The sequence below is a fragment of the Triticum urartu genome, chromosome 6A, assembly GCF_056163025.1.
Source record: "Triticum urartu cultivar PI428250 chromosome 6A, HENAU_Tu73, whole genome shotgun sequence".
Taxonomy (NCBI): Eukaryota; Viridiplantae; Streptophyta; class Magnoliopsida; order Poales; family Poaceae; genus Triticum; species Triticum urartu.
The window spans coordinates 41595946-41609257 of record NC_141878.1 but is presented as its reverse complement, the minus strand read 5'-3'; positions in this window follow the sequence as shown (position 1 = coordinate 41609257).

Here is a 13312-nt window from a genome sequence, read left to right as displayed (position 1 = left end):
ACCGACCAAGATATCTCAATATCATTATTATCAAGTGAAACTCCTATTTGATTTGCATCATGAATAATTTCATCATCGGTAAAATGCAAAATGGAATTCGACTTATTAACAGACATACCAGTGGAGATCTCGACGTCACGCAACTTGGCAGCCCTCATGGCACACCTCAGCTGCATGTCATCAACGTCAGGCTGCTCCTGCAGCCTCCCGCTGATCTGCCTCCCCTAGGAGATAGGATCCGGGATACCGCCAAAGGCGATGACCTCCTCGCGTGAAGCTCTGCTAGGGGAAAGGCCTCCTACCCGTCCCCCAACAGCGGTGCCCCGGGCCGAAGCCACTGGGGCAGCAGAAGAAAACGGCGACGACTCCCGCGGCCTGTCCACGGGCGACCCGCCGACAGCAAGGACCGGGGAAACCATCGCGCGGTGCTCCGGAGAGGAAGCCGGTGAGACGGCCGCGCCACCCGACCCACCCACTGCAACGGGGCGCGGTGTGACGGCGGCCTCCTGCACGGCCACTCCTCCGCACGCGTGCGGTGACGTGTAGAGGAACGCCGAGCCCGCCGTGGGCGCCGTCGGCGTCAGCACCTCAAAGGACTGGGCCTCCAGCCCGTCACCTCTAGCCATAGCCACAAACGCAGCTCCATCCACGGTGGTCATAGGAGAGGTAGGAGACGTGGGAAGGGCCACCTGCCCCTCGGTATCTCCCAACTCAAGTACCGCCGACACACAAATGGGAACCACAGGATCCACGGAACCCAGACAGACACCCCGAAGCCGAGGCGGAGCAGAGAACGGTCCCAAGGACCCAAGCTGCAAGGTGGACATCGGAGCCGCACCAGATGACCGAACAGGAGCAATGTCACTAGAATCCGACGGACCCGCCGGCTCCTTGGCCTTATCATCATCACCCTTAGCCGAATCATCCTGGTTCCCCGGGGCACCTCCTCCCTCAGACGTGTCCATAGGATTATCATCCTCAAAATCATCGAACAGATTAGGATCCTCATACTGAACGTCTAGCTGATACAGAACACCTTCATAAGTCCAAGGCACCACGTTCGGTAAGAAATCAATATTAGCAACACTGACAAGTAAACGCGCCACCCCGTTAGCCCGAGTGAAGGGCATATCCACCTGCTCAGTCTTGCCAATCAAAGACCCCAAGCTCCACGTCACCAAAAAGCTGTCCAGGGGATCAGATGGCGCCCCGGAGAAACGAACCCAAATCTGCCGCAACGGCATGCCCTGCGGCTCCTTCTTTTTCCACTCATCAAACTGCAACACAAAACTAGTGCCTGTGACCCTGCTCATACCGAACTTGAGGATTCTCATCTGATCCTCCTTAGATGGGAAATCAACTTTGTAGGATGTATCATTTAGCTTGAGCAACGACCATTGAAAATTACCCGGAGCGAGTTCCCGCAGCTGCTGAATAATTTGTGCCTCGGTCAACGGTCCATGAACTACCTTCACCACCCCGGGGAAAGAGGTCTCTACCACTGGTGCCAAGGGTGCCACACTGGGAGACTCGAAGAACATCAACTCCGAGCAGCAGACCCCATAAATCTGAACAGTAGGCTTAGGCCCAAGCATAAGAGGACACTCGGCAGCGGTATGTTTAGGTTTCCGGCACAGTTCACATAATTCCGCAGTGCAATCAGCCATAAAGTGTCCCGTGTCACCACAGCGGAAACAAGTGAGCTTCTTCTTCTTCGCCGCCCACTTGGACACCTTGTCAGCCTCTGATTTATCCGTACCTTGCTCAGAAGCAGAATCACCAGTCTGCATGGGCTCCGGCAATGTGACTTCGGCCAGGGCCTGAACCTTCTCCACCGCCACATGCGGTAGAACCGATCCCCGGCCGGCCACCACCTCAGTCTCAACCGTAGTCTTCGGATGCAAGGCGGATAGTTCCGCCTGTTCCCGCCCCGACCTCCGCGGAAACGGCCCCGGAAAGAGCGGTTATTAGGGGCGACCGCCCCCTCCACAAAGTTACCGGGCGGCCCCTGAAAACCCCGGTTGGCATGGCCGTTGTCCGTCCAAACATATCCACGGCCACCGCCGGAAGACGAAGAACCCGGATGCAGCCCAGCACCGTAAGCGTCATACCCATCATCGCCCCACTGACCACGCGGAGGATTCCGATCATCTCCCGCTGACGCACCCGCCCCACGGCCGATCGAGCCTTGGCCAGAGCCACCGCGGCCACCCGCCATTTGCCGCGGCCATGGCCTTCGGTTCGGCTGCGGCTCGGCCCTAGGCGGCGGCGACGGATCAGCCCTAGACTGCTGAGGCGGCGGAGTCAGGGCGCTCCGGAGGCCGAGTGTTTGCCGCGTTGAGCCGCATAAGGATCTCCCCAAGGAACCGAGTAATTCAAAAGAAAAATTGTCTAAAAAAAGTAATTCATTTTTTCTAAAACGGATCATAGTTACATGCCCGTGCGTTGCCATAGACTAATAAAAAGATGTCAATACACACTAACATGGGAGACGAGTAACAAGCTGAACATATCCCTAGCCCAACACCATTCACCGGTAGAAATGATACTTAGTCTGTTCTGCTCTTTCTCATCCCGCCATACATCTATTAGACGTAGTCTTTTCGTCAACCCGTTTCGTTGGTGCAACCAACACCACATCAACATCAGTGAGTTCATCAACGACGCCGCATCTTCTTCATTTATCATCAGTTTAATTCTTGTTCCTACTTATTTTCTAAAATACTCTTCCTTTCTTTTTCCTCTTTATTTCCCGGAACACTCTTCCCAACACCATGCACCACTTGGCCGCTTTAGTTTTTTTTCTTGTAACACTCTTCCCTTCTACAACACCATGAACCATTTGGCCAATGTAGTGTCATGTTGATTTGTTTCCTTCCCCAAGTGCTCCACTTGCTACTCTTCCTTGTCCTCCTCCTCAAACAATTTTTACTCTTCCTCCTTGTCCTAAGACTTCAACGATGTTTCAGAAAATATGCGAAAGCAACGGGAGACATTGAGCATGAACACGTCAATATATTCAGATTTTTTTTTCAAACATTCTAGTAATTTAGCATCAATTTCAGGTCCATCATTTGTATATTATTACCCTTTGCCCCGTTGATAACAAATGAAACTAAATTTTCATTTCCTCTAACTATGATTGAAACTGTCATCCCTCATAAACCGAAACAGGGGAACATGTCAGGCAACGCTGTTTGACAAATACACCTTAGGAAATAAATGATGTTTTAGACCGTGTAGTGCAATTTGAAATACGTTCATATTGCATGTGTTGGACTATGCATACATATTACTTTGCAGAAGAGTTAGTGTCGATTATGTGAGGGAGTTTTCACTACTCGAATCGCAGAGTGTCTCGGGAACTCGGCAAAGCCACAAAAAAACTCAGTGGTGTGTTTGTTGAGTTTCATTCTTGGTAGGAAATACTTGATTGATTTATATCCCATAGTCCTCATCTAGTCCTCCAGTGAAATATATAAGGTATATAACGCGATTGGTTTAGAATGAAGTAGACGATAAAATGGAAAAGAGAGTAAATGAAATAAGGTTGAATTAACTTTCAATAGGGTCACATTGCACTACCGAGACTAACTAAAACTTGACTACTTATCTGTCTGCATTTTAAGAGAGGTATAGTTAGCTTCAGATTCAGATTCTAAACAGAAAAAAATGATAGATAATAAATGGTGAAACAAAAGGAGGGGAGAGTATGGAAAAATAAATATTATTAAAATAGTACATACAAATAAGTCATTTATTTCTACCTCACCCCTTGATTCTTGCTTCTCCTTCCCCTGCTCATGTCCCATGCCTCCACGAAAAATATGTTGTTGGACCTAAAAATGAGTTAACACACATGGAATGACCACTCTGCCTTTTATTTTCAATTTCCTTTATTTACACCCTCGTTCAACTTTTGTTATTAGATATCATATCTCATGAAGACCAAGTATATTCCTCTCTCAATATATCCTATCCATCAATGAACCGGATTTCCCTAATGTTATATCACATCAAATTCACATATTTACTAACTAATTTTAATCATCTCCACAACATCTTAATAGGAATCATTGCACTTTAATTAGACAAGAAATCATCACATCATACACCACGTAACTGAAAAAACACACAAGCCATTATTTCCACAACACCTTAATTAGGAACCATTGCATCTTAATTAGTTACACATTCATCATTAGGAAACAAGTCGTCACACCATATATCATATCACATAACTGAAATAACACATCAACCAAAAATCACGCATCCCACACATAACCGATTTTGGTTGGCTCCACGGGCGCTCAATATGTTCAGCGTGCAATTAATATCATATCATATATAACATCAATGCAATCACATAATTAATGTGTAATTTTTTTGAAACGAGGCAAAAGACTTGCCATTTCATTGATTAAGAAGAAGAGAATTGCACCGTTAATTGGCGGAAAACCGGGCTAAAACCGATACAACTCAACCCATATGACATGTGCACCATTGGCCAACCTGGCCACCGACATGAAACTCGGAGCTACAAAGAAGAAAGACATCCGCCGAGGAGTCGCAAGCGTCATCGTCATCACCGGTTGCCTCGAACGGGCGACTCCGACTTCACCGTAAAGCTCCACTATCGAAGTCAACCCGCAAACAGCCGCCGAAGCCACGACGGCACATGCCAACAGATGGCCACACGCGCAAGCAACCGTCAGCTCCGACTTTGACGACGAGCTTCGGAAGGGAAATATGCATGACTTGCGCCGAACATGCCCTCCATAACGGAAGGGCACCTCGGACACGTCAGGAAGAACCGATTACCGAAGTCCACGCTGCGACCTGAGCTCCTCTCAACGCCATCATCGCTGCCAAAACAGAAACCAACGCCCCGCCTCAGCAAGCCACGCAGCGAAGATGCCGCCATCCACCAGTCTCCCAGTCGTAGCCGGCTCCGAGACGATGCCCCTAAGGAGGAGAAAGACGTGAAGACGCCTCCATCGCCCGATCCAGCTGATCTGAGGTTTTCCTCCGGAGCCAATGCCGTGGAGAGGAGGAGCACAACTCCAAGACGACACTTCCAAGAAAGGTCACGACACCCGTGGGCGCCGCCGTCGCCGGCTCCGATGAAGATCGAAACAAGGATTTCTCCCAGAGTTGTGCCACCATCAATCGCCACCGACCGCCGCCCACCATCCACCATCCCAGCCTAGGTCGACCTCACTCTGACCGCGGGATCCCACGATCCACCCCGTCCAGATACGCACCACCCCCTGGCCGTAGCCGCCAACCACCACCGCAGCACCGTCGCGGCCACCACCACCGCAGCAACCAGAACGGAGCACCGACGCGCCAGATCCATATCGAACCGCTCGAGCGAAGCAGCTGAGCAGGAGCCGGCCCTCCACACGCAGCACACCTCGCGCTACGGGGATGTCAAGCCCGCCACGCCCAGCAGTCGCCGCACTCGCCGCATGCCGGCCGCAGCCGCGCCCGCCGCTGGTCCGCGCCCCACGCGCGCATCCGGATTCACCGCGCACATGCACGCCGCCTGCGCACACCGTCCACGCCCAGGCCGCGCCGGGAGCTCAGATAGAAGCCGCCGCCCCAGCAACCCTCCCTCTGCCCGCAGCCTACGTGAAGCTCCACGCGCCGGCCGCCGCCCGAGCTCCCCCTCGCGAGCGCCCAGGAAACGACGGGGAGAAGAGGCCCCGCCGCCGCCGGATCCGCGCGGGCTTCGCTCGGTGGAGCCCACCGGCAACGGCGAGGGGAGTGAGTGGGAGGAGGGCGCGCGGTGGACGGGGCTGAGCCGCCGCTCGTGTCGCCCCGGGGAGGGAGCAACGCGAGGGCTGTTTCGCAATCTGTCAGATTAATGTGTAATTGATATCATATCATATATGACGGCATAGCGGTCGTACCGCTGCTCGTATCGAGTTCGGCCCAAAAGCAATAAAAACTTCATTTTTCGAAAATGGTGTGTGGTACAAGCATGAGCGTTCGTACCCACGCTCATACCGTTGGGTGCCGATGTTGTGTGCCACACCAGAACGCAGGATGGCGGATGGTATGACTGAGTTCGGTTGTATCCGCGCTCGTACCAAGGCAAGAGACGTCCAATTTGTTTATTTCTTCGAGCCAAGGTCAGCGGGTTATATTGTAACTATCCGTTTACACTAACAATTATTATTTACCTTTGAAGCGTCTCAACCAATGATTCTTTGTAGGTCTTCATTTCTTTCCTTTTGCCCGATTGGGTATACGAATTATGTCCGTATACCGAACCGTGTTCTTTTCTTATCTCGTGTGTTATTTTCGCAGAGACTTGGACCTAGTGTGGCGACATGTACAATATGATGCCAACCGTATACAAACCCGCACAAGCCGCTGGATGGCTTCAATTCAACAAAATCTTCAACTACAAGTCCCGGTTCCACCAAATTGTTTTTTCTTGTCGTTTCATAATTTTCTCAAGACTAATTCTTGCGAAGTTCTAAGCTTAGGGAAGTTACTTTGGCATGTGTAGAGTCTTGTGCAATGATCTTTATCAGATAGATACTATAAAATCATGTGTCCCACTGTTTTTAACATGTCTGCTTAAGTATTGAAAGTGCGTTAAGTCGACTAGGAGAGGGGGGGGGGGGTGAATAGGCGATTTTTATAAATTCTTCACCGAGGAATTTCAGGGTGAGGAAATTTCTAAGCAAAGAACTACTTACAGCAGAATAAGTACTCAGATGCAGACATGACATAATATAAGCATGGACATCATGATGAATTGGAAACAAAACACAGAGCACAGAAAGCATAAGCACATGATAAAACATAATGAAGACAAACGGACTGAAGAAATTGAACTGAGGAAATTGAGAATGTCTTCAGTCAACGCCTTCAAGCAGATATGAACAGGTACACAACACAGTAATGAAGAAACGAAAGGGTTGAGAAAATATAACCAGTTAGCTCGGTGAAGAGAATGATTTGGTAGACCAGTTCCAACTGCTGTGACAGTTGTACGTCTGGTTAGAGCGGCTAGGTATTTAAACATGAGGACACGCAGTACTCACCGTATTCTTCTTGAACTAAGGTCACACAGACCTCGTCCAATTACTCGTGATAAGTCTTTAGGTGACTTCCAAACCTTCACAGACTTGGTTACTCGGCGATCTACAATTTCCTCTTGGATGCTCTAGACCATGACGCCTAACTGCCTGGAGGATGCACAGTCCTTAAAGATAACAAGCGTCGGCTCCACACAGGAACCATCTCTTCAGTGATGCTCAATCATTTTGCGTTTGTAGGTGTTTGATTTGGGGTTTTGAATTTTTCTTCACTTGATGATTTTCGCTTAAAGTCCTCGGAGGATGGGATGCTCGCAATGACAAGTGCCAGTTTCTCGCGGAGCAGCCAACCAGCTAGTGGTTGTAGGGGGCGGCTATTTATTGTCTAGGGAGCAGCCCGACATGATACGACATAAATGCCCTTCAATGATATGACCGTTAGGTGAGTAGATATTTTGGGACAGCTGGCGCATAGCACAACAACGGTCGGAAATTTAAGATTCAAGTTTCTCAGGGCTATCATGTTCCTTACTTGTAGGCAATCCGCACTGGCGAATTTCTAACTCCCCAGTCAGGACAAATTCCTCAGAGACCAGAAGAACTTCGTCTTTGTCACTGAAGAAATTGACTGAACTGTATGAGATTATCAATGGCTTCACTCGAAGGGATTGGTAGGTGTAGGATTTTGAGTTGAGCATCACTTGGAAACTTTTCCTTAGTTTTACCTCGACCCCCTTTAACAATACGGCGTTTTCTATGACTCAATAAAGAGAAAATGAAACTACGAAACAAAAGTCTTCACACTTCATGTTCCTCGCATGAATATCAAGTCTTCATGGCCACATCAATTTCTTCACTTTCAAAGTCTTCGGAAAGTCCTCAGAGATCCAAAGTCTTCAGTTGAAGACATTCATTTTGAGGGGTCGACTTTGTCTATAAATATCAAACTCCTCATAGACTTATAGATCTGTGTATACTCACAAACGCATTAGTCCCTTAACCTATAGGTCTTCAATACACCAAAATCACCATGGGGCACTAGATGCACTTACAAGTATGATTGATCGGTATTTGTATAAGGGAATCACTTGCTCAAGTTATGCCTTATATTGCCAAATTATTGTTTTTATGTTCTTTGTTAAAGTTTTTGCTTACCTTGGGAACAATCTTATCATCCCCTGAAAACATCGCCATAATTCTACATTTTCAAAAAAAAAATGTTTGATGGAATAATAAAGGGTTTGACACTTGTTAGAATTGTTCTAAAATGAAAGGTTATGGAGTAACTCAACCCCATGGTGTTCTAGCAATAGACTCGGTGGCCCTTGATTTGGGCGTTGTTTATACGAAATCAACATTCCATAATATTTAAGATTATGCCAAAAATTGTTTTGCAATACATAATGCTTCAACTTCTTGCTGGTTCCATGGCTTTGTCACCTTATGTTGCTTTATGCCGCGTAAATCGTCACCTCTCTTGAGTTTATGTTGAGGACTCTGCTGGCAAATGAATGATCCACCAGAGTTTTGGCTCGGATTTCGGCTATGAGTTTATCAACGTTTGTAGTGGAAACACTGCAACGAATATATTCGTCTTTCCTTTCAGAGTGTGTGTGAGCGTGTGTGTGTGTGGTAGCAAATAATACCTATCGTTGCGCTCGAATGAGACAATTCTTGTTCCATAGTATTCAAACATAAGCCTTACCAAAAAAATCTCATTTGTATATCACCTTTTGGCATAATATTGAGAACTTAGAGATACCTATTCTAAATGCGCCGGAACATAACTGAAGTAAGTGCTTGAGAGCCTCGACTTGAGAACATTAGTGGATATGAATGAAAAAGCTCTATATCTTGACTTTTTTGACAACTCTACGTGCTCATTATAAAGAGAACAACAAAAAGAAATGAATAATCTATTTAATAAGAGGATCCAAGTATTTGTTTTCTGTTGGGGAACATTGTAGAAAAAAAAAATTTCCTACTCGTTTCACCAAGATCCATCTAGGAGTTCAACTAGCAACGAGCCATCGGATGCATCTACATACCTTTGTAGATCGCGTGCAGAAGCGTTCAAAGAACGGTGATGATGTAGTCGTACACGACGTGATCCAAATCACCGATGACCAAGCGCCGAACGGACGGCACCTCCACGTTCAACACACGTACGGGACGGGAGACGTCTCCTCCTTCTTGATCCAGCAAGGGGGAAGGAGAGGTTGACGAAGATCCAGCAGCACGACGGCGTGGTGGTGGATGCAGGGCGTCACAGTAGCAGGGCTTCGCCTATACTACGAGAGAGAGACGTAACGGGGAGAGAGGGAGGCGCCAGGGGCTGGGGTATGAAGTCCCTCCTCTCCCCCACTATATATAGGGGTGCTAAGGGGGGCGCCGGCCCTAGTAGATGGAATCTACTAGGGGGGGCGGCGGCCTAGGGTGGGGGGGGGGGCTTGCCCCCCAAGCAAGGGGGCGCCCCCTTTAGGGTTTCCCCTCAACCCTAGCCGCATGGGCCCTAGGGGGGGGTGGCGCCACAGCACACTATGGGCTGGGTTCCCTCCCACTTCAGCCCATGGGGCCCTCCGGGATAGGTGGCCCCACCCGGTGGACCCCCGGGACCCTTCCGGTGGTCCCGGTACAATACCGGTGACCCCGAAACTTGTCCCGATGGCCGAAACAGCACTTCCTATATATAATTCTTTACCTCCGGACCATTCCGGAACTCCTCGTGACGTCCGGGATCTCATCCGGGACTCCGAACAACATTCGGGTTAATGCATATACATGTCTTCACAACCCTAGCGTCACCGAACCTTAAGTGTGTAGACCCTACGGGTTCGGGAGACAAGCAGACATGACCGAGACGACTCTCAGGTCAATAACCAACAGCGGGATCTGGATACCCATGTTGGCTCCCACATGCTCCACGATGATCTCATCGGATGAACCACGATGTCGAGGATTCAATCAACCCCGTATGCAATTCCCTTTGTCAATCGATATGTTACTTGCCCGAGATTCGATCGTCGGTATCCCAATACCTCGTTCAATATCGTTACCGGCAAGTCACTTTACTCGTACCGTAATGCATGATCCCGTGACCAGACACTTGGTCACTTTGAGCTCATTATGATGATGCATTACCGAGTGGGCCCAGTGATACCTCTCCGTCATACGGAGTGACAAATCCCAGTCTTGATCCTTGTCAACCCAACAGACACTTTCGGAGATACCCGTAGTCTACCTTTATAGTCACCCAGTTACGTTGTGACGTTTGGTATACCCAAAGCACTCCTACGGTATCCGGGAGTTACACGATCTCATGGTCTAAGGAAAAGATACTTGACATTGGAAAACTCTAGCAAACGAACTATACGATCTTGTGCTATGTTTAGGATTGGGTCTTGTCCATCACATCATTCTCCTAATGATGTGATCTCGTTATCAATGACATCCAATGTCCATAGTCAGGAAACCATGACTATCTGTTGATCAACGAGCTAGTCAACTAGAGGCTTACTAGGGACATGTTGGTGTCTGTTATTCACACATGTATTACGATTTCCGGATAACACAATTATAGCATGAATAAAGACAATTATCATGAACAAGGAAATATAATAATAATGCTTTTATTATTGCCTCTAGGGCATATTTCCAACAGTCTCCCACTTGCACTAGAGTCAATAATCTAGTTACATCGTGATGAATCGAACACCCATGGAATTCTGGTGTTGATCATGTTTTGCCCTAGGGAGAGGTTTAGTCAACGGATCTGCTACATTCAGGTCCGTGTGCACTTTACAAATCTCTATGTCTCCATCTTGAACATTTTCACGAATGGAGTTGAAGCGACGCTTGATGTGCCTTGTCTTCTTGTGAAACCTGGGCTCCTTGGCAAGAGCAATAGCTCCAGTGTTGTCACAGAAGAGCTTGATCGGCCCCGACGCATTGGGTATGACGCCTAGGTCGGTGATGAACTCCTTCACCCATATTGCTTCATGTGCTGCCTCCGAGGCTGCCATGTACTCCGCTTCACATGTAGATCCCGCCACGACGCTCTGCTTGCAACTGCACTAGCTTACTGCCCCACCATTCAAAATATACACGTATCCAGTCTGTGACTTAGAGTCATCCAGATCTGTGTCGAAGCTAGCGTCTACGTAACCCTTTACGACGAGCTCTTCGTCACCTCCATAAACGAGAAACATTTCCTTAGTCCTTTTCAGGTACTTCAGGATATTCTTGACCGCTGTCCAGTGTTTCTTGCCGGGATTACTTTGGTACCTTCCTACCAAACTTACGGCAAGGTTTACATTAGGTCTGGTACACAGCATGGCATACATAATAGAACCTATGGCTGATGCATAGGGGATGATGCTCATCTCTTCTATATCTTCTGCCGCGGTCGGACATTGAGCTGAGCTCAATTTCATACCTTGTAACACAGGCAAGAACCCCTTCTTAGATTGATCCATATTGAACTTCTTCAATATCTTATCAAGGTATGTGCTTTGTGAAAGACCTATGAGGCGTCTCGATCTATCTCTATAGATTTTGATGCCTAATATATAAGCAGCTTCTCCAAGGTCCTTCATTGAAAAACTTTTATTCAAGTAGGCCTTAATGCTGTCCAAGAGTTCTATATCATTTCCCATCAAAAGTATGTCATCTACATATAATATGAGAAATGCTACAGAGCTCCCACTCACTTTCTTGTAAACGCAGGCTTCTCCATAAGTCTGCGTAAACCCAAACGCTTTGATCATCTCATCAAAGCGAATGTTCCAACTCCGAGATGCTTGCACCAGCCCATAAATCGAGCGTTGGAGCTTGCATACCTTTCAGCATTCTTAGGATCGACAAAACCTTCCGGCTGCATCATATACAATTCTTCCATAAGGAAACCATTAAGGAATGCCGTTTTGACGTCCATTTGCCATATCTCATAATCGTAGAATGCGGCAATTGCTAACATGATTCGGACGGACTTTAGCTTCGCTACTGGTGAGAAAGTCTCATCGTAGCCAACCCCTTGAACTTGTCGATAACCCTTAGCGACAAGTCGAGCTTTATAGATGGTCACAGTACCATCCGCGTCTGTCTTCTTCTTAAAGATCCATTTATTTTCTATGGCTCGCCGTTCAACGGGCAAGTCAGTCAAAGTCCATACTTCGTTTTCATACATGGATCCTATCTCGGATTTCATGGCTTCTAGCCATTTGTCGGAATCCGGGCCCGCCATCGCTTCTTCATAGTTCGAAGGTTCACCGTTGTCTAACAACATGATTTCCAAGACAGGGTTGCCGTACCACTCTGGTGCGGAACGTGTCCTTGTGGACCTTCGAATTTCAGTAGGAGCTTGATCAGAAGTATCTTGATCATTATCATTAACTTCCTCTCTAGTCGGTGCAGGCACCTCAGGAACATTTTCTTGAGTTGTGCCAGTTTCCGGTTCAAGAGGTAATACTTCATCAAGCTCTACTTTCCCCCCACTTACTTCTTTCGAGAGAAACTCTTTCTCTAGAAAGGACCCATTCTTGGCAACAAAGATCTTGCCTTCGGATCTGAGGTAGAAGGTGTACCCAATAGTTTCTTTTGGGTATCCTATGAAGACGCATTTTTCCGACTTGGGTTCGAGCTTTTCAGGTTGAAGTTTCTTGACATAAGCATCGCATCCCCAAACTTTTAGAAACGACAGCTTAGGTTTCTTCCCAAACCATAATTCATACGGTGTCGTCTCAACGGATTTCGACGGAGCCCTATTTAAAGTGAATGCGGCAGTCTCTAAAGCATAGCCCCAAAAAGATAGCGGTAAATCAGTAAGAGACATCATAGACCGCACCATATCCAATAGAGTGCGATTACGACGTTCGGACACACCGTTATGCTGAGGTGTTCCAGGCGGCGTGAGTTGTGAAACTATTCCACCTTTTCTTAAGTGTGTGCCAAACTCGTGACTCAAGTATTCTCCTCCTCGATCTGATCGTAGGAACTTGATTTTCCTGTCACGTTGATTCTCAACCTCACTCTGAAATTCCTTGAACTTTTCAAAGGTTTCAGACTTGTGTTTCATTAAGTAGACATACCCATATCTACTCAAGTCATCAGTGAGGGTGAGAACATAACGATAGCCACCGCGAGCCTCAACACTCATTGGACCGCACACATCAGTATGTATGATTTCCAATAAGTTGGTTGCTCGCTCCATTGTTCCTGAGAACGGAGTCTTGGTCATTTTACCCATGAGGCATGGTTCG